Genomic DNA, 27,841 nt, shown 5'->3' with positions numbered 1-27,841 from the left:
TGTGTGTGTTGTGGAGGTCTCTGGAAGTGCTCCCAGCTGCAGGAGATCCCACAGGTTCTTAATATGCTATGTGACAAGGTCCCACAAATCCACTAGAGCTGACACCACTAACACTGTGACCTCCCTCCATGGATGAAGAACTGAAGTCATTCATTCATTTGTTCATTTATTTATTTTTACTTGCTGATTAGCTTATATTTGTTTACTTCTTTATCCCTTTTAGGATTTTGTTACTTTCTTCTGGTAAACTGTCTGGCAGTGTCCAACGTAGTGAGCAGCATCTGGCAGAGTTTTCCCATGTGTGTATGTGCGTGTTTTGAGTGCTCGCTGGTTCTTTTTCTGCGTGACTGTGTTTGTGTGTGGTTTTAAATTCAAGTCCCTTACCTTCTTCCCTCTGTGGACGAACAACAGCGCTGTGCTCCATTAGCGTTTGTCTGTAGTTATGCTGAGCTGCATGTCCGTCAGTGCCCAGCTGTTTGAAAAAAAGTAGAGGACTCATAGAAAGTTTCTGTTGCACTTAATGCTGTTTGTCTTTGCTTGATCAAATGTTTCGCGTGTAATAATACGTTATCTATTTAATTATTTCGCAGTGAGTCGTTTTGTGTCCTTGTGTCATAATGTGTCATCGTATCACGACTAGCACATTAGATTATGGCTAATGTGTTACTTTTTTGTAATTTTTGTGCTTTCACAAAAATACATGACAAGGCAATGATAAAAGTGCTTAATTACGAAACATATCAAACTAAACCCATAAAACACACACAAGACACAAAATAATTAAACACAAGAAGTTTGTAAGGACACAAAACACAAAACGTTTGATTTAAGTATCCGTTGTTTATTTGTTTTTTTTGTTTTTGTAAATAGATCCAGGGTTCTCAATCTTCTTAAATCAGAAGGGAAAAAATCATGTGATGTGTGGAAGGAAAATAGATTGACCAAACACACTTTTTCTTTAAGATATTATGCTTTCATTTATATACTTATTAATGCTTTTTTTGGAAAATGACTTACAAACTGCCAAGTATTTGTTGCCAATTCACTGAGAGGGTTATTTGAGTATTTATTTAATTCATTTTAATATTATTATTTTTCATGTGTGTAATCAAATCATCTTGACAGCCCTACTTCAACCTGGTCCATATTTAATTCTGTGTTTTACTCTAATATTTTAAAATTTCACACACACTCACTCAATCTCACACACACACATTTCCTGGTATTTAAATTGGCTAACACATGTTCATACAAAACCAACAAGGTCAGTCTTTTTACTTAAGTATTCTGACCCTTGTGCTCTCGTAGCTCTGAGTTAATGCATGTAGGAGAAAAACGCTCACTGATCCCATTTTAACAATGACCTGTGTGGATCACAGTCAAGACCACTGATCATATTAATTTTCAATGCATGAATTCATGTGAAAATAGGATACAATATACCTTAATGCTTTCTCAGGAAGTTAAGAGCTGACCTTTTTAATGGCTCTGATTAGGGATGTTCCAATTGTGAATGCCAATAAACGGTACTCTCCTTCCTGCATGTATGAGTGTCAGGCTTTAAGATGGACAGAAATAGATTGAGTTGAACAGGTTCAACAGCTACTGTGGAAGCAAGGTTTGCATTTATTTAGCAGTTTTCCTTTAGTTGAAGTGATACAAAAACAGGTTCAATTAGAAGACGGGTTAGTGAACAGTCTGATTAGTTAATGGTCTGACTACACATTAGGATTTGTAGAAAGGTGCAAACAAAAAGACAAAGTTGGGATATTTAATAATAAACAAGGACAACCTACTTTGTCATAGTGGCACAGTGAATTAGTACCTAGTGTGAAATGCTGTAAAGTTGAAGAATTTGTAGGCTCATTACAGCTGTGTATTAGTCTTGAGAGCCTGAGTAATTACAGATATGAAATGAAGTAATTACTGAATCCCATGAAGAAAAAGCCTGTCCTGTGTCTGCAGCATTCTCTTCCCTTTTCCTCAAATTAGGAGGGCTGATACCAGTTTGATAGTGTGACATACTCTGGCAAAACTGTTGCTTAGAAATTGAGCCCGTGTGGAGATGCGCATTTGTGGGACCCTGCTGTGGTAGCAGTTGCTCATCATTGTGCAGTCCAACTGCTAATCAGTCCCTGGCTTGGCACAAACCCCTTTCTGTTTCATATGTAGCTTTTGTTTTCAAGTCTGGAGTACTTTAAATAAATTGTAATTAGTAGGCTTTTCAGAAACACATGATTAATTTGCCTGTGATTGTCCTCGAACCTTCCTGGAAATCTTTAGATTGTGCATAAAGCATTTGTGTATGTACAGCAGTTCTTTTTTGTCTTTTTTATTTAAAAAAAAATAATAATTATAAAAGTAACTATTGGCTGTAGTGCACAGACTTGTCACCATCTCCCATGTACATTGATCTGTAAGTAAAATGGCCAGCTATTGTCCTGTTTTCCCTGCACGGGGGGCTTAGTGGAGATATTTAATTCTTGTTACCTGTAATGGAATGATCAGCTGATGCTGTGCACATCGTAAATCTCTCGTGTGCTCACACTCTCACTCCTGTGGAAAAAGTGCTGTGGTGAGCGGTTCTGCTATAGAATTATTTCTGGCTGACATTTTGTATTTATTTCCCCTGCCCTGTTTCTCAAACTGAGTGAGTTCTCTATGTGTATGTGTTTGTGCTGTTGTGTCTTGTGAGTGTGTTTGCTCTTTTGTCAGCTTATGACTGTTTTGGTCTGTGTGTTTTTGAGAGAAAGCTTGTCCTGGTAACATTAGCGTCTGCAGTACGTCTGCCTGACATGGAAAAAAAGTCATACTGCGATTATTTTGCTACATGCTATGATGTGACATGGTTAAAGATCAGGCTCTTTGATTTATCCATAGGTCACTCTAGATTGCAATATAAATAACTGTAATTACGTTATTTTGCTTAATTACTTGCGGTTAATCCCATTTGTCTTATTTGCTCAAGATTTTTTTTCCCGTTTTAAAAGCAATGCATTTCATTCTAGCTGTATGAAGTGACAAAATAAGCTTCATCAGTATTACTTTTACAATTCACTAACCTTGTTTTTGTCATGTGAGTGCAGTGTTTACATGAACTTAACATGAAAATCACCATTTCTAGCTCACTGACATCTAGTGAAAGCAGCAGTGTCTACACGTTACAGTCAATGAATGTGTATATTGTATATGCGGCCTTATGCAAAAAATGTGGGTGCCACTGGTCTAGTAATGTGTTGGTGATTTTCTAAGTGAAAGTAAGTTAACACATCCACTGCGGAGAACACACATATGGACTTCAGTGTTTGTTTAATATTAAACTCAGCAAACAAATAGAAAATTTGCACTGACATTTGAGAGAAATTCCATATTTAAGTTTATTCCCTCTAGATTATTTTCACTTCATCAACAAAACAAATGTTTGCATACAACTGTGTCACATATCATACATGAAGTTAATGGTTCCATATCCTCAGTGATTGTAGACTCGCTCTTATTCATGCAGCTCATGGATTCTTCTTGTAACCAAAGTTCTTGAGAGAAACTGTGTTTCTTCACTTCTGTTGGTTGGTTTACTGCTGTTTGATTTAGCCCCAAATCCCCCCAAAACACTGATTTGTTTGGAGGCTCATTTGCACTTCAGCAGATCACTTTGGGTAAAATCAGTATTGCTAAGGACAACATCGGTATCATGATGATGATTAACAAAAGATATGCAGAGACATTCTGCAGTGAACAGGTAGCTTGAGTGAGTTTAACTCCTTATTATTCTGCAGAGAAACACCTGAAAGGCTGTGGTAGACTTTCAGGTGTACCGTTTTGGAGAGAAGGTAGAGGTGAGGGAAGGTCATCTTGAGAGCACACACACACAGTCCCCCGATGAGTGAGTCAGCCGCTGTGCACAGTGCACTTATGGAAATTAAATGAAGTTATTTAATAGCGTTAAATTATGGATATCCACCAATGCATGTTTTAAGACGTGTACTTGTGGAGGGCCTGCTGGAATTCCTGCTGGGCGGAACATGCAGAACATGCTCATTAAAAAGGCATGGAACTCCACCGAGTGTCACTTTGCCTCACGCAGTCCTGTCTATAGATGGGTGAGTGAGTCATTATGTGTATCCTGCTCTATTGATTTCCACATGCTGATAGGCCTGGTCATGCTGGAGTGCCATATCAAAGCCCGTCTTTCTGGGATTTCTTCTCCTTTTTTTTTCTTTTCTTTTTTTAAACCCTTGCTGGAAATGTTTGCGCAGTCCTGACGCACAAATCCTTAAAGGGACACAGACCATGGTAATCTCTGTCAAAGATCTGTCATTGTTATTACTGTGGGACCACAGAGCCCTTTGCTTTTTCCTGTCCTATCCGATCTCCTGCTCTGAAATCTGTCTTTTTACCCAAACACACCTTGTTCTGCCCCCAGCACACAGTGTGGAAAGCATTAGTATGTGTCTGAAAATATTAAGAGACATTGTGGAGTGTTTGCTGTTTTTTCTGTTTTAAATTCTGCAGTTTGTTTTTTGGCTTCTTTGTTGAGGGTTCTATTATAGATGCGTACAGGCGTGCGTTCACTTGCAGCGCAGTGGTACCAATTTAAGTGAAAACTTGTCCACTTGTTCACCTATAGCGCTCAATCTTCAATCTGCATCTGTCCCTATTCTATCACTGCGTCATCTACGAGGGCAGCTGAGATATAAGCATTTCACACATTTTTTTTTCTCTGCAGAATAATAAGGAGTTGAGTGGAGGCTCGTGCGCAGTGAGGGATCAGTGTGTTACTTGCGTCTTGCTGTTCTAATAAATTCCCATTCCCAGCATGCAAAGCAGAGAGGAATATGCTGTAGTTCTTTTTCTTTTTCTACTTATTTTTTTTTTCTCTTTTTTTCATTTGCATTCTCTTGGCAAGCCTGCTCTTCCCTGGAGTGAGAGACAGGTCAAGGTAGAGCTGTTATTCTGCACACAGCTTGCTGCCGAGAGAGAGCGCCACAATAGCAGAAGCCGCAAGGAGCACAAACGCTCTCATAATAAGCATGGAGTCCTGTGGAAAAGGCTATGGTTCTTTTCTGTAGGGCAGAACCAGGACACAAAAGGCCACTCTATATGTGCTGTTTGCTCTTTCTGAAACCTCACTTTAGCTTTGGCCACCGAATGGATGAATGTGTGCTGGCTCAGGGAAGTGACTGAGAATGACCTTTTACTGTTGCCTTTTGTGTTCCATCCTGTGTGAATGTGTATATGGGTGTGTGGGTGGATATTAATTGCATGTTGTAGCATTAGCGTGAAGGGCCAAGCGCTCATCAGCATGCATATGTCACCCTGTGAACTCCTTTTCTTATTGGAGCCAGCGTGCTGGATGTGCTCCTTCACCACACAGGTGCTCGCAGATTATTCTCCACCTTGTGACCCTATATTTCCTTCCAAGAGCTTCTATTGTCTCCCTCTCTCCTCCAGAAGCAGCTTCCAGAGGTGAATGAAAGGTGCGCTCGAGCTCTGTGCTTTCATTTGTTAATCTTCCTGAAGGAGTCATGGAAAGCTGTGCTTGAGAGAGAGAGAGGTGCAGAGAGAGGTTAGTCTACTTTTTGAGAGCTGGTTTGTGTAAAACCATTACTGGCAATTGATGAAGCAGGTGTGTTTTGGCTCATAAGAATATTGTGGTGAATATTTTATAAAATTAGCTAAATTTGATAAGTAAAATTGGCGAGTCACTAGTAGTGCCCTGTTTTAGAGCGAAAAATTTTAGGTGATGTTGATTTTTATTCGGTGAAGTGCAAATCCTTTTCCAACGGCATGATGGCTAGCGAGGTGTCTATCCAGAGTATAATGAAACTTATTAAAACCGCACAGGATGATAACACGCAGCTGGATTTAGCACATGCTGGGATATAAAGCTTTTTTTTGAGAAGCTTAAACAATTTGGTAACGTAGAAGGTAAAATATGTCCACTGAAGCACCAAAAGCTGTTTTCAGTTTTTAAGATGGATAAAAAGATGCTGTTTCCTCTGATCTAGTGTGCTACTCAAGCAGCCTCAGCAACCTGGTCAGGGTTGCCAGGTCCAGTAGAATCCCCCAGAATAGCATTCTGTGCTACTTGCTGTGACATTGATTGTTAATCATTGAGTTTTTTTTTGTTTTGTTTTGTTTTGTTTTGTTTTGTTTTATTTCCAATGACACAGTCTCTTTAAGAAGTGTTCTATTTGTGATGCCAGTTTACCGTTAACTTTGAGCTTTGGCTGCAATGGATGTAATGACTCCTTTTACCCTGCAGCTAACATTACTAATTTTCTGCACATACAGAAACAGAAAATGGAGACGTTAGATAACGTTTATAATATATGATCTGCATCCAGTTTGTTCAAAGCCTGAACCTGTTGTTGTCCTTAAGCAAGTTTTTCAGGCTGCAACTCTGACAGCGAAGCAACTGAACAAACTGGAATAACCAGAAATGAACAGAATACAGTTTACAGGTTGTGTAATGCTTAACAGAATGGTTGGAACGGAGCAAAGTTCAGGGAAATCTGGAAAATATTAAGAAAGCTTAGCTGAACATGATATTGCTTCTACTTTATTGGCAGTAGAAATTGTCAGTATTAAAGCATAATTGATCCAATGTTCAGGACTTCTGCCTCTTAATAACTTTAACTTTTTAAAATTATTTCCTAGAACTGTTGTATAAAAACAGTTGAGCATGAGAGTGTGTTATGGCAAATAACATCAGGCAGTGATAATCTGTGGTACTTGCCTTTGGCTTGTGCCTGCATCCAAATTACGTTCCATTTCCGACAGCACTGATTGGGTTGAGAAGCATTCTGGCCGTGCTGTAATGGATAGCTTTTTTCACAACTACTGTATGATTCCACCGAGCACCAGTTGCCAAGTAACACCTGCTTTGCAGCTAACTGTTTTAGATGATGTCTACTTTACCACTTGCAAAAACAGTAAATGAATAAATGAGAACATTTTCTATAATTTGAATAAGGTAAGAAGATAATATTTGACCTGCAGCCTATTTGGTCAGACTCTGAAGAGGAGTAGGACAGCAGGACTACCATGGTATTCCGAATCTGTTGTTGCCAGTTTTTTCAGTCGGCAGCCTTGACGAAAAAAGTAAACAAACCGGTTTTAGCCAGAAACAAACAGAATACAATTCAGCAAACATGGGCTGTGAAATGCTTTACAGCCTGGCTGACTGGAACAAAAACGACGTTCAGTTTAATCTGGCAGGTGCTGAAGTAGAAGTTTAAGACTTGATTGGATCCAACCAAGTAAACTAAAATAAATCACTCATTGGATACTGTTATATTCCAGACTGTTTTTGGTTTGTTGCCCACTGCCAAGTTTTTTACTTTGTTCAAGTTCTCTGTTGTGATACACTGGGTTTTTATTTATTTATGTATGTATGTATGTATGTATGTATGTATGTATGTATTTATTTATTTATTTATTTTTCTAAAAGCACTGACTTACAAGTACTGTGGGGACATATTTCATATTGTAAATACATTATTACATATTGCTGTTGTGATATGCCTTTTGAAATAAATCAGATCGTATTGATGAATCTTTGTGAGATGATTGAAGAATTATTTATGCTTGGTAAATCATGTAAGCTAAGGTTGTGCTAAATGTGGGATATGTAACACTTAAAGATTGGTTTGGGTACATTTTACATGTTTTTATTTTAACCAAGATGGTATAATGTTTTGTTCTCAGATTCACCAGTTCAGCCTGTACTGCTGTATATAGAAAGGAAATTATTCTGGTTCACCTTCATCAATGCCAGTCAGTAATTATTACTCAGTAGTTGTTAGCATAGTAACAGCAATATTTTTGATGATACTGATAAAACCACTGGCCATCAATATCGATTTTTTTTTAATCGATATTATTGACCAACCCATATATCAGTTGAGGTCTAAGTGCAATACAGTAACTTGCTGCCCACAATCTACAGCACAGTACATTCATATCAGAACCCCCAAGGTGTTTGACATTTTCATAAGCAGTTCTTGCTACAGAGTGAGTGTAGCAGAGTGTAGCTCTGCAGGGCTGTACTGCCTCCCTCACCAGCACACAGGTGAATCCTGTTATGATAGACTGCTAATCCTCATTCTCTGGCAGACTGCTTGCTGTCTCTTTATTGCTCTCCTTTCTTCTCTATCGTTCTCCCACTTTCTCACTTTCTTTTGTTCCCATAATTTTCTTTTCTTTCTGTATTATTATTATTATTATTATTATTATTATTTCCTCTCTCTCTATTTCTCCCTCTTATTTTCCAGCTGCAAAAGAGTAAGGCAGAAGCATAAAATAGGATTAAAGATTCTGTCCACGGTCAGGGAAAATTGTTTGTGCTTTGTGCCTCTGCAGGGTTGGTTAATCGATATGGGAGAAGTATTAAGCTGTATAACATTTGCAGTGTCATAAGTCTAAGTGATTGCAGTATCTGAGGAGCTATTCTTCCTACCTTGGCATGGTACTGATGCTGTGCCCTGCCTAAAAATCTACATCTTGCTGTATTTACAATTTTTAAGGTTTTTCTCTGTAGGTCATCACAAAAATAACAGTGAAAAATGAACTGAACATGTACATGTTTGCTGCTTGTGTGAACGATTCATTATTTTAACAGGTAGTTCTGCATAATTTACTGGCAAATTGGCTGGTCAGTCTATATTGACTAGTGTTTGAAGTTAAGTGCTTAAGTTCTGCTGGTCTCCTGCTCTTAGAAGTGCTGATAAATGTCCTGAATCCACCATGCTGCAACAGACTTGAGACAGCAAGTAAAATCCCGTATGCTTATCTCATCCTCAGAGGGAAGTATAGAACCTGGCAGTGTCGTATTTAGGAGTGAACAAACTATTCAGTGTGAAGAACAATGCTGACAGGCTGCTATTGAGTCACAGCACCGGGAGGGAAAATGAGCTTTCATTAGTTGCAAATAGATATTCCAATAAAGAATAAGATGCACACAATCTCAAATTAGGTAGCCAAACCATTCATGAAATTTTATTACTTCTGTAATGTCTTAGTTAAGTGGCAAACAAGATGCACTATGTGAATTCAAATCATCATGCAGAAGTTTCTACATTGTTGCTTATGTCAGTAGACAAAGTAATGAACTTTTTTTTTTCCTTCCTTTTTGGTTTGTTTTTGTCAACATTACCTCAACAGCTTTTTTTATTGCAAGACTACAAAAGCATTTATTTTTGTATTGTATGTAGGCACACAAGAACAAATATTTATTTATTTAGTTTAGTTAAATATATTTGTTGTGACTGTAGCCATTACTGCCTCTCATACTTACAACACAATGCTGGTGTGAGAAAATCCAAATATTTGATGCATTTTTACGGGCTTGTAGCGGAGGATGGGGTAGTTTTTGAGCTGTTCATGTGTTTTGGAATTGGCTGTTTAGCCTAATGGTTAAGTTACAGGGTTCAATCCCTGTGCAGAGAAGCACTCATTAGCCTTCTAACGGTTTGTGCTGGCAATGATATACACTCTTTTGGGCTGTGTGTATGAGGTAATTTGATCTGTTCTGTCTTTGCAGCTCTTGATGTGTTTTATCACGGAAACTCTCATATCCCCTGTTCAGAAGGGAATATTTTTTAACAAATATCTAAACTACCATGTCAAATGAGTGAATTGCTATTTATTGATTCCTATTTTTTTTTCTTTAATAAACCATGCCAATAGTGTTCCTTAAGTATGGACGTTGTTCAGAAATGCTCAGGAAAGCATATTGTTTATCGCTAATAAAATTTAACACAGTAGTGGTACTAAATTGTCATATTGCCCACCTTTAGGACCAGTCCTGATAGCTTCACTTCATTACCAATTTCTGAACGATACCTTTTTCAATACAGACTGCAACAGACTACAGATTAATCACAACGCCCTGACAGTAATAACATTCGTATGGAATTTAAATGAAACAGCCAATCAGCAGTCTAGATTTTCCGTGAGCTCATTTATTGGCTCATGAATGCTAAGACTGACTATTTTTACCATTCCATGTTTGCAGTATTCAAACACTACAATGGAGTCTGTATTTTCATTTTCTGTGTAGCACCATATCACTTCAGCAGCAGATCTGATTCAGGAGCGATGTGTGCCAATAACATATATTCCTTTAGATTATTGTTGACCTTGAAATAGGCTGAAATGTTGTGCTGTAAAATGTGTGAGGGCCCCTGCAGTTGAGCACTTCTCACATGAGAACACCGATAGCCATGTTGTCTGCTTAATCAAAAAGCCCCACATGGCTTGGCTGTGCCTATTAAGAGTGAGAAGACTATGAATTTTATTTATTAGGCTACTGCATTGAAATTCAACTACAAGTAAGTTACAGTGCTCGAGGAACATGGCATGCTAATAGCAAAAATCCTCCCTGGGTGAATTGCATCCCACCATCAGTGGAAGGAAGAAGACATTTGGGATACACCACCTACTACTGCTATTAGACGTCAGGCTAGGGTAACATTTAAATTGATTTGGGAAGGGAGTCTTGTTTCCTCATTTTCCTAAATGTAGTCTAGTTTCTCGTTCAGTTATTTTTCTTAGTTATCCTTTGATACAGTAGAGTGCGTTATAGGTCCTGCCAAGTCTATATAACATAATTTAATTGCCAAATCTTTTTTCTGAATGACTCAGCTTCCGTCTTGCATGCCCACCCACTATTGGCACCCTGTTATTGCCTGTTTTCTTGCTTTCACCCTTGCTGTTTTTCTTTGGCTCGCTTTCACTCTTGCTGTCTCTCGCCTTGTTCACATTGGCGTGACTAAATCACATCATGTCCCCCAAAACGCTCTACTTTGGTCACGAGTTGGCACTCGGGACTTGAGTTCCCTGCTGGTATTATCTAGCTCATTGTTTTCCAACCTGGACCTTAGGGCCCTTTATACTGTCCATATTTTTCTTTCATCCCTATGTCTTGCAAGTTGGGTTTGAGCAAAAATATGGACCATCTGGGGTGCTCTGAGAACCGGGTTGAGAATCTCTGACCTAGCTAGTGCTCAGGCCTCACAAATGTCATAGTTAGCAAATATTCGAAAGTAAATTTAAAACCTTGGCCACTAATGCTCACAATGAAGTTTTACACTATTAAAAATAGTTTGCTTAATTTAACAAACTATTACAGGCAATTAATATTTTGATTAAACAGACAGTTAATGCAGTGATTATTTTTATGATTGATATTGATTTATGATTGATACATTCCGGAAAGAATAACGAACAAATACAGAAAAGTCAATGTGGTTGCATATATGCATCATTGTAGTGTAGTGGTTCGCTGGTATTGTTTGTGCCAAACAGTAACGTTTAGTCCAGGGGTGTCCAATCTTATCTGCAGAGGGCTGGTGTGGCTGCAGGTTTTCACTCCAACAAAGCAGGAGGTCACCTGATTAAATGTTTGAAGACTAAGACCAACTGATTAAACAAGTTTGGGGTGAAAACCTCCAGCCACACCAGCCCTTTGCAGATAAGATTGGACACCCCTGGTTTAGTCTATAGCATCTGAACCATTATTAATGATGAGCAGCAGACTTTATAAATGACTCAGCACTAGGATAGAATAATGGCATATGTAATGCTGCTTATTGTCACTAATATGCCATTATTTTACATTTAACACAGTTAAACAAAACAGTTATTCAAAAGTTACAGATTTTAATACTATTTTTAAGCCCTGTACAGCTTATAGACTCAGTCAGGAGAATCTAAAAGTCTTGGAGATAGTATATTATATACCCAGGTGGCAAGTCCTCTGGGTTTTTATATTTTTCCTTTTCACCTCACACAAACTTTTCATATTTACAGAATATAAAAAATTCAGCCAAAATTCTGCTTTCAGGGCTTGCGCTCTGCTGTAGTAGGATGGCAGCTCACCACCTGAAGCTCAATCCTAGCAAGACTGAGCTGCTGTTCATCCCTGCAACAACAGGCCCTCATCATGATCTTGCCATCTCATTTGAGAACTCTCTGATTGTCCCGTCTGTAGAGGCAAGAAGTCTTGGTGTGGTTCTGGATGGCCAGTTATCGTTCTCGACTCACATCGCAGCCTAACTCGGTCATGCAGATTTCTCCTGTACAACATCTGGAGGATCCGACCCTTTCTCAGTGCAGTCTCTTGTCATCTCAAGGCTTGACTACTGCAACTCGCTCTTGGCTGGTCTTCCAATGCGGGCCATCAAGCCTCTGCAACTCATTCAGAATGCAGCAGCATGGCTTGTCTTCAATCTCCCCAAATTCAGCCACGTCACCCCACTGCTGCGCTCCCTTCACTGGCTTCCTGTAGCTGCACGCATCAGATTTAAAAACCCTTATGCTTGCCTACAAAGCCAAAAATGGACCAGCCCCTCCCTACTTGATGGCAATGGTGAAATCTCGAGTTGTTCCACGAGCCCTTCGAGCTTCGAGTATAGCTCGGCTTGACCTGCCATTCTTCAAGGCACGCGGAAGGCAAGCATCAAGACTGTTCTCTGTGCTGGCACCCAAGTGGTGGAACGAACTCCCACTGGCTGTCCATACAGCAGAGTCTTTCGCTGTCTTCAAATGCAGACTGAAGACACATCTCTTTATCCAGCACTTAAATGAGCACTGAATTAAGTATTGATTATAATGTATTGTACTGCACTTATGTATTGTATTGTATTGCACTGCTCTGTGTTTAACTCCTTGTTCCTTTTTCTCTAGGTGTCAATAATGACTTTCTGATTCTAGCAGTATCTGAGCTCAGGACTGGCTTTCTCTCACCTATTGGTTACTAGCAAAGATACTTTCTCTGGATAGACAAAACACTTTTTGTAAGTCGCTCTGGATAAGAGCGTCTGCTAAATGCTGTAAATGTCGTAGTTCTTCTTTCTGTTGGCTATCTAGGTCCATATATATACATATCTGTGGTCACTGCTTCGCTTTGCTGCAACTTGCCGGCTCTCATTGAGAATTAATGACTTCTGACTATTTTATCAGATTACATCGCTGGTAGCGTGTTCAGAGTCATGCTATCTCGCTCTGTGGCTTTTTCTCTGGCTTTCTCTCTTACTTTGTCTCTCTCTGTCTGTCTGTCTGTGTCTCTCTCTCTCTCTCTCTCTCTCTCTCTCTTCTCTCTCTCTCTCTCTCTCTCCTCTCTCTCTCCTCTCTCTCTCTCTCTCTCTAGTGGAATTTTTCTCCTAATGTAAATTTAAAATGTGTTCTTTATGCTTGGGCAGGCCAGTTTACCTGGGCAGCTTCTCTCTGTTCTGGCCCTGTAGAGAAGCTTACATCTAGGAGTGCCTTAATGTGAAATAAATACAATTGAATAAAGAGCAGATACCCATCAGGATGATGATTTAATGTCATTCACTGTGCTAAGTGCTGAGACAAAACCTGTAGAGTTTTTTTCTCAAACAGCAGATTTACGGCTCATGCTGTCTCCCAGATGAGCCATGAATGAGAACAGGCTGAAGAGGAGGAGTTGGTCATTCTGGAGCTGCAAATGGATTTCTGTAACACAAGCTATTTGGGTCCACATGCTTAGTCTCAGGTCAGAGGTGGTGACCTCCAGTTCAGGGAAGCTGCGTGTGTCATCACACATGAACTGCAGAGCCAGAACGTCAACAAGACCTGTTTCTCTCTCTCAGTCCTTTTACAACTTGTCAGACCGTGGGGGCAGTTGTATGTATATGAAGGTTTTTTACACATTCTTTGTATGTGAAGTAAAAGGTCTAAAACCATAGTAAACGCACCCTAGATAAGAATGCAGCTTTGTTTAACAACCAGCTCGGCAGTCTGCTAAGAGGCTAATCCAGTAATATTCAGGGCTAAATCTGTCCAATGGGCCTGTTGCACTAATATGCAATTTTGGTGATCGGATCACGTTCAGATTTCACTTGACCACGTAAAAAGCCAGGTGTAAAAACCCCAGGGATGCATTGTCAGTGGTTAACAATCGGATCACTCACACGACATTCGACAGTGGTCTGAGACAGATGCTGACCACATTTAACAGCAGTGTAAACTAAATGCGTTTTTGTTTTTCTGTATACAATTACGTGAGTGAATGCATTTGCCAAGCGATGACAAGCAGGTGAGATGATGAGCAACGAAGTGAAAGATTGAGGATACGCAAGGCTGAAGATCACCCCAAACCAAATGCCTTCATGCCCTCCAGGCCAGTAAAAGCATCCAGGCCAGGTTTGTCCACTTGTACCGTAAAGGGAGAGAGTAAACGGGAGATAAAATGTAAACAACGTATGTGATGTGTTTTTTTGCATTGGTTGTGTTCAGTCAGATCTCATCAGATCAAACTGGGGGCGCATTTTAGTGACAAGTGTAAATGGAATTTCCCCAAAGTTTATCCAGATTCAATCTGGGTATAAAACACATGTTAATGCAAGGTGTAAACAGGCTCTATGCAAGTTTTGGAGATTTGGAAACATCACTAGTGGTGGTACACACACCGTGCGGAAGAACGTTTATCAAAAGATTGATGGTGCTTCGGACCCCTCTCCGAGCGGATGAATGTGATTACTGCGAGCGCACTGAAAGAGTATGCAAAGAGAACTCAGTTAAAACTTGGTGAATGCCATCTCTTCTGAGCACGCAAGTGAATTATCTCCTATTGTTACTTGATAACTTGTAGTTAATGCATTAGTAATTGTTAATAGTTAGAATGCAAGTGTATTACAAAAATCTATCTGCTATATTGCTAATATCTTTATCAATATAATGTTGATTTTCTGTTTGAGACCTAAATCATAATTGAAGGCTAGGTAATTAGCATCATTTATATTCGCATTATTTTGGCACATAACTATAAAGGATGTACGATTAATTTTGAAACGCAGTGTTTACATAGAACATTGTGTTTATTTCTAAAATGTGAGGAAAATCCATGATATAGGTCCTATAATAAACACACCTTGTGGTGCACTTTACAGAGACTTTAATTCTTACAAGGCCTTATTCTTGTTATACCTCTTTTCTCTACAAAATCAGGACATTTTTGTCCTGTGAAATATTAAACACACCCGCGCAGTGGCAGGATTAAACTCACCACTATGTGTCTGTTGCTCTCACGCTCTCTCATTCTGCATTTCTCTCACACACATTTCCTCATATCTCTCTTTTTTAACTCTCTTTATTGCCTATGCACTCTTAAACTCACTCTGACTCATGTCTGCTAACATATAGCTTTCTCTCCAACTCTCTTTATGCTCTCGCTCATTATCTCTTCTTTTCACACATGCATGCACATGTCTTTGTTTTTTCCATCTGAGTATGACGTATGTCTAGCACTCACACAAAGCCCTCATGTCTCATTCACTCGGCCACACTCTGCCGCTTTCTCTCACACTTGTACTGCTCTATTGTCTCCATATGGCTCTGTGCTAATAAGCCACTTTCGTGTACGAGAGCAGAGACCGTCGGGGCCCATCTGTCCCAGGCCGCTAATAGCCTAAGTGAATTAGACCATCTCCACACAGGCTCTGATCAGAGCTCATGATGCTGATCACCTTCACTGATCCGATTGATCAGGCCCTGCTGAGAGCACTGCAGTGTGGCTGATGTGGACTTGCTCCCTGCGTGATGTTCTCAGATAATTTATCCTGAGGGAGACCAGAGGAACCAGTTTCCGACTGCTTCTGTCTCAGCAGTGCACAGATAGGCCACCTGAGGATACTCACTGCTGTAAATCTGTCTCTTCATGTGTGCATGAGTGAGAGAATTAAGAGAAGTAAAGGGAAGAGAGAAAATAGGTGGAGTCAAGCTTATTTAGAACAGATGGAGTGAATTTGAATTTAAAAAATTGCCACCAGTAAGGTGATGAGCTTTTAAGGAGCTATTTTGCCTAGCAGTAATAGTCTTCTTTAATGAAAAACAAACGTTTATTAATTATACTCTATAAACCAGGGGTGTCAAACGGCGTTCCTTCCAGGCCACAGCTCTGTAGAGTTTTGCCTTCATTAAACACTCCCAATTCAACACATCAGCTACTTAGCAAACCCTTATGAGTTGAATTCAGAGTGTTGGAAGAGGGAAAAGGCTAGTCTAGAGTGGTGGCCTGGAAGGAACCTGGTTTGACCTAGTTTGTTGAAAGGTGTGGTCGTGCTTTTGAATATTGCATTTTCTAAACAAGCTATTCCTAGTAAAGAATTTTTGTCTACCTGTCGTGGAAACAGAAGATGTGCTCAAAGGAACTTCACATTCTTCTCAGACTCATGCTCCTGCACAAAATCTTTCTTCCAACTTTTAAATTCATTCTTTTTCCTGTTGTCATTGTTATCCAATTATTTTTTGGCAGTAAAGCCATGTTTTTAAGAACCCAGCCATCTTGGCAAACACAAAGAAACGCTCAAAGTTCTAGAGCTCTAGAAAGATGCAGCACATCCTGGTGGTAACATTATCTTTACATTGCAGGCAAATTCCAACAGAATTTGATTTGATGCAGTTATTTCGATGTTCAACCAAATGGGGTCTGGATCTTGTCCAGGAGGGTAAAATCAAGTAGATGACTTGTTATTAATGGTGAATGTTCTTGAATATATGGAATTTTAACTGGTGTGGTGGTTTGTTACAAGGGGAAAAAGTAAAAGGCAAATGGCCAATTGGACCAAAATGTGGACTGTTGTGGTCAGCTGCACTGGACATTGTTGACCACTGCTTCCTAGGATTACCAAGAACATGCTTAAAGCAAAATGAAAGAGCGTTAATGGCCAAAAATTGTGCTCAAGAATGTGCACTTTAAGATGCATTACTGCTAGTCAGAATTCGCACAGGAATTGATTTTAGGTCAAAACATTTTTTTTAATAAGTTTTTATAATTTATGTGGCAGAATTCTTCTCACATTCTGAGTGAGCATTTTTGTGGTTTTGGATAGAGCTAAGGGAGCTGAAGGGTACGAAGAATGATGCTGACCTTGCTGTGTAACTGCTAGACTGCTAATTATTTCACAAGGCATAGGTGACACGATCAAAGTTCTGGGCAGTCTAGCAAAGTTGACCTAAGCTAGTGAGCTCTTGTGTTACGTTGCCAACATGCGCTCATGACATCATTTGTGACTGATTACAAACTCAGACACTAGTTCAAACCTCAGTAGCATATGCATGCTTTGTGGGCAGGGCTTTAGAGGAAGTGCTAAAGAGTGTCTGTTTGGTTGTTGAGTTTCATAACACTAATTTGAGCCAAAATCAGTGATTTATTTTATATATATATATATATATATATATATATATATATATATATATAAAAACAACATTTTTGTCAGTAGTTTTTCCAATATCTATTAAGCAAAGTTGTATTCTAGGTTGTGAACCACAAGCTATTTCACATGTTTTCATTTATTTTTATTTCTCCTTTGGGTCACTGCTTAAGTCCTCTTCCTTCACTGAAAGTTGAGTGGCTGGTATTCTTAAAACAGTGGAGGTCCAGAAATGGTCTGTGTTGTTGACCCTTTAGGGCTAGTACTAATGTGTCAGAAGAGACCATGACTTAAATGGCTCTCACTCTAAAATTCCGAGAAAGAAAATTGATAAAATCAATACAAAATCATCAAGAAGAAACTTTTTTCTAGAAGCAGATGTTGCTCACTCACTATGGCTGATGAAGTGAGGTGTCAGAGACTTGGTCAGCATCCAAATGAGACTGTTTCCCCTCTGATGTTTTTTCTTGCTCTGAAGTATGAGAGCTCTCAGCATCTAAATGCTCTCACAATAGCCCTTCCTGGTCAGACTCCAGCCATATTCATTTTCCTGCCTCTTCTGATTGATTAATTGGTGCAGTTAAATGGTTTCAGTAATGGCTTTTCTGTATGCAGTCCAAACTTGTGGCTGGAGAGGCACTGAGCTGGGTGTGCTTGGTGTGGCAGCATGACCTGGGGCAGCCGCACTGCTCTCTGTACGGTGCTGCACAATGTTAGGTTGGTGCAGTGGGATACTAAAGCAGAGGCAGGGTCTGGATTGATTACATACAGCAGGACTGTGAGAATGTTTGAGCAGGCCGGGCGCTGTTTAATTCAGAAGGGAGTTCTTTATGATTTTGTCATTCTGTTATTGCAAATGAGGGTGGTCAATACAGAAAAATATAACTTCATGGTAGTTGAAGGCATTTTTATGATGCACAATAAATATATTTTGTGATATTATGGTTTGCAGATGAGTTGGAATGGACAAAATGCACCAGTGAAAGCAAACAATTAAATGAGCGGTTGAGCTGCTCTTATTAGTTGAGTGTAGCGTTTTCTGTTGTAGATGTGTAACAAGCAGTGTATACTTCAGAGGCTTACGACAGTTCTTTGTTGAATGTTTTTCTGTTGTTTTCCCCGAGTGCTTCTCTAAGCGCTTCCTCCTGTTCACATAACTGAGTTAGTCCCATTATGTCTGGTCCTCCACAGCTGAGCAGTGCCAGTATGGGAGCAAGAGAATGGCATTCTGTCAGATGATTCTGCCTATTACAGGCTGCTCATAGTGTGCATTTCAGTACTGATCTGGCTATAACCCTGTTTAAACCCTATGAAGCCAAATGTGTCACTCTCCTTCCTCTGTGGCGAGAGAAGCTATGATGCACTTACTGTACTTGCTTTGTGCAAGTTGGAGTGCAAGCAGGCTAATTAGCAAAAATTAATTTAAGCATTCAGACTGAACTTGCTGTCACCAGAGTGTGCTTTCTGTCTCTCAGTGGCATGTATGCCAGTGGCTCTAGTCATAATGAGTTTTTGCCCTGGCCCAGTGAAGCTCCGACTCATTAGTAGAATGCTAGCGCATCAGCACTTGCTAAGACGTTGCTGCACCACTTTGTTATGCTAACTGTTCGCTCTAGTGCTAACCATTTCTGGTTCACAGTAACGGACAAAATGACAGAAGTGAATTGCAGTATTGTAGCCAAAATGGGTACAGGTTGGGAGGGCCAGCTAGCAACTATTGTGTTCCAAAGACATCATTGCAATGGGGGTGATAACCAACTACTTTATTGTAGATCAGTCATTAGAAAATGACCATAAGAGGGAAATAAATAAATATATGATTATTGCAGTATGCCACGGCAGGTATTGGCTAGTTAGCTTACCTTTTACAGCCCAAGGAGTGGAGTGAGGGGTTGGTTAGTGAATGGTTGAAGACCTTTGATGTTCTCAGTGGTGTGTTGTTTTCTTTAACATGATCATTTACTGTGCTCACAAGAAATTAGCATAGCTCAACTTAGAAGTTCCCACAATTTGGAGAAACAGTCGAGCTGGGCAGTGCTGTGTTTGTGTTGGCATTAAAAATACAATTCCTTATTGCAGAAACAGCAGCAATATGCAACCGATGCATGCAACCGTGTTGATGTTGATGGTGATAGCATCCATTGGTGCTTTTGAGGGGAGAATTGCCAGTCTCTTTTATTTATTTAAGGTGAAAAAAGGCATGCAGCTGCAAGGACTTGCTGAATTTAAGTTCATCCTGTTTACAAGACATGGGGTGAATTCAGCTGGATGTTCTGCAGAGCTTTGCAGTAAGTCAGTTTCACTCGCAGCATTGTACTATATCATGCTATCAGATGATACTAAAGTTAGGATTAACCCCTTACTGAATGCTAAGCCTGGGATATTACGGGGTTAAAAAGTCCTTCTTAAAATGCTTTTATTATGTGCTGAAAGATTGTCCTACAAAGTTGATATGGCTTGTTTTGTTTGGGCAGTTTTATTCCATTTCTTTCTGTTAAAATGACGCCTAAGGGAATCCTACTTACTCTACCGGTATGGCAGCAGGAACATTGCAGTTTTATGGGATATTAAATTGTTATGGATAATGCTTGTTATCTCTCAATAAAGCTTAACCTAAACATTGTGCTGTATAGTGCTATTTAAGTATAGAGTGTGTAGGGAACCACATGATCAGCCTTCTTGAGATGTCTGTGGCACACTTTACAGTGTTGTGTGTGGGTGTGCGAGAGAGAAAGTACTTTAACGGAGAATTAAGAATGGGACAAAAACAAAGATTCAAAATCTGAGCCTCTGGGCCTGGTGCAGTGCAGATGCCTTTATCTGGGATGTGGAATAGAAGAGCCTTCGTATGGATGGCTTTCTTCTCTCCTATTCTTTCCATCCTCTCTGCAGGGCTGTGCGGGGGTTGAGGCTGGGCATTTGTCACTGTCGCCCGCCGCCCGTTCTCCCTCAGCTGTCACCACGGAGACAGGAGGAGGCCGCAGGCACAGACGAGATGGCGAGGTGTGAGCGGAATCTGTCTTAGTCACTTTGTGGCTCGCCATGTGCGTGTATGTTTGTGAGTTTGTTTGTTAGAGTGGGTGAGGTTTGTGTCGACCATAATAGACCTGAAGGCAGGGTAGATGATCCACTCCTTTCAGCTTGTGTTTATCTGTGTGTGTGAAGTGTAGGAAAATCAGGGGGTGAGAGACAGTTTGCGAGAGTGTATTTGTGTGAGTGGGGGGCACTCGGTGCGTTGTTGATTGTGAACTGCTGAAAAGCTGAGATGGCTCGTCGCCAGGTGAGCTGAATTGAGAGGCTTGACGTGAGCTGAAATCAGCATGAGAAAACCCAAAACAAACCAGAGCCGGGCACCGCTCGGAAAGGTTTTTTGGTTTGTTTTTTGGTTTGTTTTTTTGTTTTTTTTTATTGTTTTTTTTTTTCCTTTCTTTTTTCCACAGCACTCATTCAATACAACACACTTTCACTGTGAGAATAGAGTGCTCAGTTAACTTGTACTCTGTTAGCATGAAACGGCATATCATATGCTGCACTGAAATGTTACATAATGGGTGTGGTCTGGGATTTAATGTAGAGGTGTTGAGCAGAGAGATTGTAGATACTGTTGAGTGCTGCAGCATGGAGTCTCTGGCTCTTTTCACACTCTGGAGTCTTGAGATATGGGATGCCCAGTATGGGATGATATTAGAAGCGGGGCTTTAGATAAAATGTACATGGTTTGCAACAGAGACTATGTGCATTCTTGTCAGAGAAGGTAGTAGATGGCAGAAGCCTACAGGTGTGTATTCTAACCCAGTAGTTTGGCCAAAAAAGTGTTCATTTGCTTGTTTTTTTTTTCCCCTGGTGCTGTAAGGCTAATGTGCCTAACAAGTAGTAAAAGCTTAAAGCTACTTATAAATATCATGCAACCTGCATACTTAAGTCATCACACACTCACCTTAAACCACATCAAGTTGTTAAGCAATCTCAAATGACACTATATAAAATCCTGTTGTCTTTTGAAATGGACAAAAAGGTGGGTGCTTTGCAACATGATTTTGTCCATTTTTATAGATAATGGTGTATCATACAATATTTCAAAATGTATTAACAGATATACTTGAGATTAATTTATGACGTGACACTGGAGGCATGTGTGTGGTGATTTTTGTAGATTTTTTTATGCTAAATGTTGGCTATTGGCTTCCATTACTTGTTAGCTATTATCCTTATAGCGCCAGTGCAAAACAAAAGTAGCGCTGTTGAGACTTTAAATGTGAGGTCAGTGATAGGCAAGCTGGAACGTTCTTACAGGTCTGATAGACTTGGACCGAGACACATCAGACAGTCCTGGGATAAGTGTCATGGCTGTTCTTTCTGTGCAAGTGATTCTGATTCTGATTACAAGTATACAGCACATTGTGTTCTGCATGTTCATGGCAGTTGCAGCCTGAATCCCTGCTGGACTCCTCCAGAGCCAGCATATCTGTGGTTCGAGTCGTATGCAATTTAGCTCCAATCATACAGCTGCTATTGGAGATAGGAGCAGAAAAGCATTGTATTGTCTCTCGATTTCTTGTTCTGCCTCCCTCTCACTTCCTGCTCTGAGTCTTTCTTGATAACTGTCTTGCTTTTTTTTTTTGTTTTGTTTTAAATAAAACATTTACATTTTTTTTTAAATAAACCATCGCATTGTGGATCATTTGGTTTTTCTCCTACTCATATTGTCCTAAAGGGGATATGACTAGGGATTCTCTCCTGATGTTGATGTGTGAATTCAGGGTATTGGCAGTAAGGATGTACGTCAAGGATGTGCCGCAGTTTATGAACAGATATCTGGTTAGTCACAAGTGAGGGGCAAAAAAAAGTACTTTGGCTACAGTTAACGTGGGTTGGAACTGGAGGTCTACTCTGTCAAATGATAGCTCTAGTGTTAAGAGGATTTAAAAAATTAGTAGCACAAAAGCTTTGTAGCATACAAAGGAATACATTTCAAAAAAAAGTTGTTTTTTTTTTTCTTTTCAAAAATATGGTAGTTGTGTTGAATGAGAAACAGAGGCTGCCTCTTTAGATGTGAACTAAAACTAACCGGTACAACACTTATGCTTAGGTATTTTCTCCTCAGAGGCCAGCATTTAAGTTAGTCAGAGAAATTTCCACTGTTTCTGGACCAAGCTAGCATCAGCTAGAGTGGTTAGTCTGGTTAGTGATAGGCACACAAAGCTTGTTGCTTCCTTGGCAGTGCACTCACATTCAGACTTGGGTTTCACAGACTGTCACAGTTCAGTATGCATACTTACTCACTCACAAATACAAGCAAAACCGTAACATGGTTTTCAGTCTGGTTAAAGATAACAGTGCTGTTTTAGTAAATTGTTTGTCTCTGTATTTTCTATGTCTATGTTACAAGTAGTCCTAGAATAGTGATTTCGCTATTCGAGTACTGAAACTTCAAACGGTCGTATGCCAGAATTCTTCGGACTGTACAAATGTTCTGGAAGTTTTTAAATAATCTATAATACTATTTTATTATGACCATGACTAAGAGGCTGTTTAGATCTTGCATCAACATGTGTTTCGGTGATTGGGTCAGGTTTCACTTGACCGCAGTACACCAGGACTTCCCAGACACACCGTGATCAGATTAGATCGGATTACTCAGGTCAGATTCAGAGGTGTTCAGAGATGGATCTTAACCACATTCAACACAAATTAGAATGAATTTCTATGTCCACATACAATTACATAAGCAGAATTCCATCTGGCGAGTGCTGATTAGCAGGTAAGAGGAAATGCAAGGTGGAGTGTACAGGAGTCTGGCTTTATCAAGAGCCTTGTGCTCTGGGCTGATGAAAGTAGGGGGCGTTACAGAAGTGAGATAGAAGGCAAGGATGTGTTGATGTGCTTTTTTTATGCAGGAAGCTAAAATTGGCTTTCATCTGGTGACACTGGGGATGCATTTTAGTTAAAAGTGTAAATGGAATCAGCCCAAAGTTTATCCAGATACAGTCCGGAAATTAAACTGTTAGTGGTGTAAACAAGCTCGAAGAAACGGTGTTGAATGTGGATCAGTCGTGTCTATCGAGTTCATTTAATAAAGTGGGAATCTGTGCCAGCACTTTTGTACATGTCATTTGTACATGTATGGTGTCTTGGTTGGAAAAGTACTTTTGAGTGTAAAACTGTATGAAACTTCATGTCTGTGTTTGCTACACTGTGCTCGGAGGTGACAGCCTGTGGTTTGTACCTTAAGTTTAATTATGTGAAGTAATGACACAGAAAGGAGTAGTAAGGTAGGAGAGAGTGAGTATGAGTCAGACACAGAGCAAGACAGCATCTGATGGAGTGAAGTCAGCATAGAAGAGCTGTATTTCCTGCAATAAGCTCACTCTCCTGAGCTTTTGTGGCATGGTCTATACATGGTGACGTTGTTAGCTCCAGGCCTGCTATTAAGTGGAGTGATGTAGAGAGAGCAGAGAAAAAAGAACAGTCTTTAGTGTAGTTGAAAAGAGAACGTGTATATATGCTCCTGCATGCTGCTGCGGTGCTTTATTCAGCCTCATTCGCACAGTTAACAATAGTGCAATGAAAGAATGCTGTACTAAGCTTGTATTTCCAGCCACAGTAGCAACAGGACCAAATTCTGTCTGATGCTGGAACTGTTTGCAGTCATCTCGAAAATGAGGAAAGTAACAGAACTGAATCATATTCATTTTTTTCTTACCCCAAACGTAGTTAATCAGCCAAGACATGTTTGGTGTCGGGAGTTCACTTCTTTGTTTTGCGCCGGAGCTATTAGGGTTTATATAGTAGAGTTCTCTGCAGAGTTGCACAGATACCAATACTGTATCAGTATCGGTGCCGTTACTCTTGACTTAAATGTAATACATCTATGACGCCAATACCTATGTACTTAACAGCATATCATCAGTGTGGGTTGACAAGCAGGCGCAAAACTGCTTATTGGAAAATCTGTAAGTATTACAGTATTTTGTGAAAAGGCAATAGTAGTTTGTTGTATACCATTTGGGACTCTTACTAAGGTATTTGCTTCATCTGTGTCGCAATGTAGAAACTGTAAAATGCGTTAATGCCCTTTATCTGAATGGTAGAGTCGCTTCTTTTAATAATCATTCCTCTCCCACAGTGGAGTCAGTTACAGTGTGAGTTAGTGTTGGTCCGGGTTGTCACTGAAGAAGTGAACATTAGAGAGACATATAGAAGGAACTGCCAATCTCTCTAGCGTTGGTTTAGCTTTTAGCATAGTCTTAGCATTAGCTAAGCAGTCAGCTGTATCATGAAGCAATGTAGTTTTGCAGCCTTTTGCATGAATGCCAATGACTTGAGAAATTCAGATGTAAAACAACATTCAGCCCAGCTTTTTGCTGAGCCAGAGAAACTGCTGCATGCTTATGTGTACACACCACAGATTTGTCTATAGAATGTTCAGTTGTGTGTTTAACTATATTGCACAATAAAAATATTTTGCATTTACTTCAGTTGTTAAATATGGTTCTTATTACTAATTATGTAATAGTAAATACCGATTATATGTAGTGAACAACAAAAAAAATCTGTGTTCAGGTCTGAAATGCAAATTAACATTATACAGATAATAACAATAGATCATTCACTCTAATCCTCATAATACATGTCCTTCACCAGGTGTTGGCTGAGTTCTCTTGGAGAGCTATTTTAATTTGCTCGCAAACAGCAGTTGCATCTGCTCGGAGGGCGAGGCACAACCACCGTTACAAAATGTTCTTCTACATGTTGCGTGCGATCACAAATTTTTGTCTCCAAATCCACAAATTCCCTTAGTTTATGTAGTGTAGCCTTAAAGCACTACCTGTTGGTTGCTGAGTGAGTAATTTGAGCCTTCCTGATTACCTTTTGACTTCTAGATTCTGTTCTTGATGCACTTATAGCTATACTGACTGCATTCATCAATTTTAACATTTGGAATGCACGCTGGGCCACTAGAGCCCTGTAAAGAAACCATAGACTGGCCACAATGAAGCAGTTAAATATATTGAATGAATAAGCTAATAAAAACGTATCTGATCTTTATGTAAGATGAACATATGTAAACCTTTAAAATCTGGGCGTTTTATCCAGTGACTCCAATACATTTTTCAGTACCTACTATTAAATTATTTTGCAAGGTATGCATTTATGAGTGTGAGGAATTGAAGCCTGGACATACTGATGAGTATGCAGTGTTTAAGGGGTTAAGAACTTTGTGTAATGGCTGTATTGAAGAGTAAAGCTCTGTTATCAGGGTTATATTGTCTTTGTGCAAGGCATTGCATGAAGATCCTCCACATACCTTCACATAATGATCTAAACACACAGACAGCCAGCTTCTCAATCATTATCCAAGCCTGATTCACGCTTATTCTCAGAAATGAACCACGTCTCTGTTTGTGCATGTCAGATTTTACTCATTTGCTTAGAAAAATGAAATGTGTGTGTGAAATAGAGAGAGGCACAGAGGAAATCTTCAGCCCTTAATTTGATGCCAGCTTCTCTGCTTAACTGTCTGCCTGCCTGTGTTCTTTCTTCCAACCCTGCCTTCTCTCTGAGTTGAAGATCTGTGAGATCTCAAGGTTGTTTAGCGGTAATTGTGGTCATCCATTCTCGTTTAGGCCGTGTGAGGGACGGGGTGAATGTCAGAGAGAGGGTGGAGGAGAGGCAGTGATTTGTGGGGTGAGACCAGCGAGCGGAAACCCTTGATAAGCAGAGGGAGAGAGATGGGGGCAGTGAGCAGGGAGGAGTGCCCATCACAGCCCAGTGTGATTTGTGTAGGTGCAGGTATGTTGGGTCATATTAGAGGTGTAAGTATGCATCATTGCACCTTCATCATGCATCGATCTGAAGGTGGTGATCCGACTGCCCTGATGGGACGTTAGGATCGATTTTAATTTTATAGAGTAAACAATGCGTCCTTTTGGGCAAAATCAAATTCACATGTTGCAGTGTAAGAAGATGCATTGTTTGTGTTATTTGTATTCCACTGCTGTGTGAATAGTTTCTCTGGTCACGTTTGTAGCAAAGTAGTCATATCATACTAAAATATTCGAATGGAATCTTCTAGTGGTGAAATTTGAGATTTCATGATGCATTGAATTGTTTCCTGAATCTAATCAAGGTCAGAGATTTACACCCCTGGTCTACATGAAAAGCTATAATGCTTATTGCTTATGAATTATAGTCTTAGAGATAGTAGTACACTATCAGGACTAAAGCTACTAAACCGTCCCTGGGGCAGTATCCCACATGTCACTGAGGTGGTACCCTCAAGGGTACATCTCAGTACCTTTAGTCAGGGAACATAATTGTACCATAATCCACTGAAATTACATTCTCAGTTGTATTGACTCCACACACCCCGTCTCATCTCTGGGCTTTTTATTTTATCGTTCTGTTTTAAAACATTACGTTATGAAAAGGTACAAATACATACTTTTCACTCGGAAAAGCTTATTTAAAGTTCTCAACTGGACCTTTAAACCAATGTTGAACCTTTGAGGGAACGTTTACACTGTTTGTACCTTGATGAATGAAAAATGTACCTGCGTAGTACCTTTATTTCTAACAGTGTAGGGGTTGAAGGGCAGCTACACGTTTGTGTTTTGTGTGTGTGACTGCTTTTGTGTAGTTCTTTTAACTGGACTAGAAGTTAGAGCTGTCACCATTAACCTATTAGAATCCATTACTCAATAGAAAAACTAATCCATTAAAACCGACCTTTCCATAAATTGCCCTTGAGTAGTTGAATGATAAATACATACTTCACATTGTCCTGCTGGTGTCCAAAATATATCAAAATATGCAGATTACTCAATTACTAATATAATATATAGTGACAGCCGTACTAACATTAGCGATAAAAAAATAAATGCCCTTTGCCTGCTTTCTTCCCTTCTGGCTAGGGGAACTGTGCGGCAGTGGACGGTTAAATGAAATCTTATAGTTGCTGCAAGATATTGCCCTTTCAGACTGTTCCTCAGACTATAACGGACCCAGATTGAGAGAGCAGAGCTTGAAGACACAAACTGAGATAGTGTGTGGGACTAGAAATGTGAAAAATGTTGTTTGAGAGTAGTCCAGTTCTATATCTACTGACAAGTGCCACTGGAGGAGGATGGAGAGAAGAAATCTAGTGAAAATGATAAATGCTGGCCTCATCACAAGTGAACTCTGAGCTGGGTGTGTGTGGTTTGTGGGTTTGCAGCGGGGGAGTCCCCCTCATTGTGTCCTTGTGTCTTTTAGATATTTTACAAATTCACCATTTAATAAAATCTTACCTGATTCCTTTTGCTTCTAAATCAAGTGTAAGACAGAGTTCGCTCATGTCCTGGAAAACCTGGAAATCTAGAGACTGGATCCCCTGGAATATGAGAGAATTTCTGAAATGTCTGGAAATATTATTGTAGTTCTGGCAAAGTTGGGCTATTAAGCCACTGAGACTGCATGCTGTAGCTGCTGGTGCCCTGTCTGTTGCTCAGTGTTTAATGTGGACAGGTAAATGCAGTGTTGGAGGTGCCTTGTAGAACAAGGCCACGTAAACACACAACAGGGTATACGTTATATATTATACCATACAACATTTTAAATAGAGATGTACTTTGCTACTCGTGCATCTCCTAAGGAGGCTCTTAAACCAGTCGACCTCACAGTTG

At 39.9% G+C, this 27,841-nt stretch overlaps 1 protein-coding gene across 2 annotated transcripts in view; it reads left to right on the top strand.

Annotated features, from left to right (window-relative positions):
- Positions 1–27,841, top strand: part of ndst2a (N-deacetylase/N-sulfotransferase (heparan glucosaminyl) 2a) — a 151,580-nt gene that overhangs the window by 38,391 nt on the left and 85,348 nt on the right. The window contains exon 1 of one of the 2 annotated variants that reach the window (XM_036574502.1): positions 25,834–25,970. The exons of the other annotated variant lie outside the window; for it this stretch is intronic. The gene's annotated coding sequence lies outside the window, so the exon portion shown is untranslated. Of the gene's footprint in view, positions 1–25,833; positions 25,971–27,841 lie in introns of those variants that run through there. 2 annotated transcript variants of the gene reach the window in all.

Source organism: Colossoma macropomum, unplaced genomic scaffold, assembly GCF_904425465.1.
Source record: "Colossoma macropomum unplaced genomic scaffold, Colossoma_macropomum, whole genome shotgun sequence".
Classification (NCBI taxonomy): Eukaryota; Metazoa; Chordata; class Actinopteri; order Characiformes; family Serrasalmidae; genus Colossoma; species Colossoma macropomum.
The sequence above is the reverse complement of the archived record's forward strand: the minus strand, read 5'-3'. Positions and strand labels throughout refer to the sequence as shown.